This window comes from Etheostoma spectabile, chromosome 4 (genome assembly GCF_008692095.1).
Source record: "Etheostoma spectabile isolate EspeVRDwgs_2016 chromosome 4, UIUC_Espe_1.0, whole genome shotgun sequence".
Taxonomy (NCBI): domain Eukaryota; kingdom Metazoa; phylum Chordata; class Actinopteri; order Perciformes; family Percidae; genus Etheostoma; species Etheostoma spectabile.
Window position 1 is genome coordinate 31,145,331 of NC_045736.1, and position 2,733 is coordinate 31,148,063.

General features: G+C 40.9%; 1 protein-coding gene and 1 long non-coding RNA gene across 2 annotated transcripts in view; one reads left to right on the forward strand and one right to left on the reverse strand.

The window, feature by feature from the left end:
* LOC116687971 (protein-glutamine gamma-glutamyltransferase 5) overlaps window positions 1–2,733 on the forward strand; it is an 84,194-nt gene that overhangs the window by 53,097 nt on the left and 28,364 nt on the right. The gene's annotated exons all lie outside the window — the stretch shown is intronic.
* The window catches only part of LOC116687974 (uncharacterized), a 7,931-nt gene that overhangs the window by 3,486 nt on the left and 1,712 nt on the right, over window positions 1–2,733 (reverse strand). Inside the window, exon 2 of the long non-coding RNA XR_004331672.1 lies at window positions 1,380–1,383. This is a non-coding gene — a long non-coding RNA (uncharacterized LOC116687974). The remainder of the gene's footprint in view (window positions 1–1,379; window positions 1,384–2,733) is intronic.

Genomic DNA, 2,733 nt, shown 5'->3' on the forward strand with positions numbered 1-2,733 from the left:
GACATCTTCAAATCACACACTAATTTTCACAGTGAGGTCTTCCAAAATAGCCAAAGTCTAAGGGTTCACATTTTTAAGATGATTCAGTATCGGGTCCCATGTCTTATCAAACGTGTCTCCTCAGTCTTCATTATAAAATCTCAGTCTTTCCAGATGTGAAGTATTTGAAAGTTCTCACAGCCACAAACTATATATGAAGGCACATAATCCATTTTCCATACATGTAAAATTAACTTTTTTGCAATCACCATCTGAAATTGAATGGCTCTTCTTTCAGACACTTGTGGCCCCCAGGATTGCTACCAAGGGGCAGGGTACCAGATTCTTACCAAAAAAAAACAGAAAAATGCACTTCCAATATGAATGAAGCTTACTACATGCCCAGAAAGAATGTGCTAGAGTACCTATCTGGGACTTACATCGGTTGCATACTGGTGGGATATCAGGGTAAAATTTGTGTAACTTTTCTCTTGAATTTGAATTTTTAAATATCAGATTGTGTCTAGTATTAACTGAACAACAGGATGTTGTTTGCTTGCACATGTAACAGCACATTTGGTTTCCTTAATCTCCAGGGCTGACCTTTCTAGAAACAAGTCTGTCCATCATCATCATAGGGGCGGCTGTGGCTCAGTGGTAGAGGGGTTGCCTGTCAATCGGAAGGTTGGTGGGTCGATCCCTGGCCCTGCAGTCCCACGTCGAAGTGTTCTTGGGCAAGACACTGAACCCCGAGTTGCCCCCGGTGCTGCGCATCGGAGTGTGAATGTGTATGAATGTTTATCTGATGAGCAGCTGGCACCTTGTACGGCAGCCTCGGCCCCAGTGTAAGAATGTGTGTGAATGGTGAATGTATCCTGTATGATGTAAAAGTGCTTTGAGTAGTCATTAAGACTAGAAAAGCGCTATATAAATACAGCACATTTACATCATCTGCATAGCTACTGGGATAGGAGATATCACGCCAGGGGGGGCACATTGACTATCCACTTTTGCCAATGGTTGATGGCAATTAGAGAGAGAGAGAGAGAGAGAGAGAGCTTTTTGTAGAGTGGAGAGGATAACAATCACCTTTGGACTGACACGGGCAATGGCGGGTCTGTTATGTCACAAATCTACGCTTCACAGCTATTCGCTGTTCTTCTGCGTGCAGTGTTTTCCTGGCGTAACGCAGACCAAGTGATAGAAATATGTGTTTCATCCCCACCTAAAATCTTTAATTTTGAAAAAAGCCCTAATCGGTATTCCTATACTAACAATGTATCAGATAACGATTTTAAAAACAGTACGTGGTCAATTGAAGTGATGAACCTACAGAAAATCATTCTAAATAATTATTGCTATTACTTGTTATTATTATTGTTCATTCGGCCGTCTACAACTTTACTGTTCTTGTTCTAAAGATCCACAGTACCTGCTCAGCACCAAGACACTAACTAAACTAAGTAATTACTTTTAAAAAGTAACTGGTTACAGTTACTAGTTACTTCTTCCCAAAAGAAACTAAATTAGATACTCAGTAACACATTATAAAAGTAACTAGTTACTTCGGAAAGTTACATTTTTAAATGCTCAAATGTGACCCCACCTCCACCCCTCTGTAATGGAACTTAAAATACATGTTCATGTTCAATTCTTTATGATAAATCTGAATATCATTATTAAATGGACACTTAATACAATACATCATTAACAGAAAGTCTACACACATTTAAATGGTTATACATTTGCGCTGGTGTGTGCGTCGAGCCGGCGTGTCTGCTGTGTGTGTGTGTGTGTGTGTGTGTGTGATTGTGTGTGTGTGTGTGTGTGTGTGTGCGCGTGGTGTGTGGGAGAGAGGGAGAAGTGAGAGAGTGACAGCAATTAGCTTCGGAGCCACTCAAGAGTCACAGTGAGAGAAAGTGCCCCCCCCCTAAGTTTTCTGACCACGGTGGGAATTCTATAGCAGGAAAAGTCCCCCCCTTCCTGATTTCATAATGCCATACCTGTCTCTCGTTGACTGACTCCTTGTTTTGTTCATTGTGTCCGACTATGCGTGCTTATGAACACCCGCCCAACTCTACCTCTGATTGGCTTACCATGAAATTTTACTCGACCTCAGCCAATCGTCAGCATTTGTGCGCTTGTCTCGTGCACGGCCCACTAACCAAGGAAGTAAAAAAGTCTTTTCCTCTCGGCTCAGAGATCAAGTTGGTCTGATGAAAAAAAAAAAGCTTCAATTATAGTAACACGCCGCATTATTCGGGAGTAACGGTAACGCCGTTATTAAGATGGGAAGATCAATTAGATTACTCGTTACTGAAAAAAGTAACGCCGTTATTCCCCTCACTGCTAGCTGGTGAGCATTTAGCCGCTAAAGCACGGCCATTGCCCAGTTTTTAAAGTGGTTGCCAGGCTTGGCAACCAAGCACAAGCATTTGGTTGCCAAAATTGACAATACGGTTGCTATCGTTTGAACTACTTACATGTGGAGCAATTAACTTCTTTATGTAACCAAACCACACATTTTAATAATGAAACAATGAGAGAATGACCAGCGATATAATTTCCCTTACAAATAGAGACTCAATTTTTGGATCAGCACAAAAAAGGGGAGGGGGGAGTTACATAACAACAATACCTTAAAACAATAATTCCTTCTTTCTAGTAATTACTTCTTTAAATTTCTGTTAAAAGGCAAAAACTAGCGTCAAACAACCATAGCTAAATCGTTTTTGAAATGACTGCTAGCTTAGC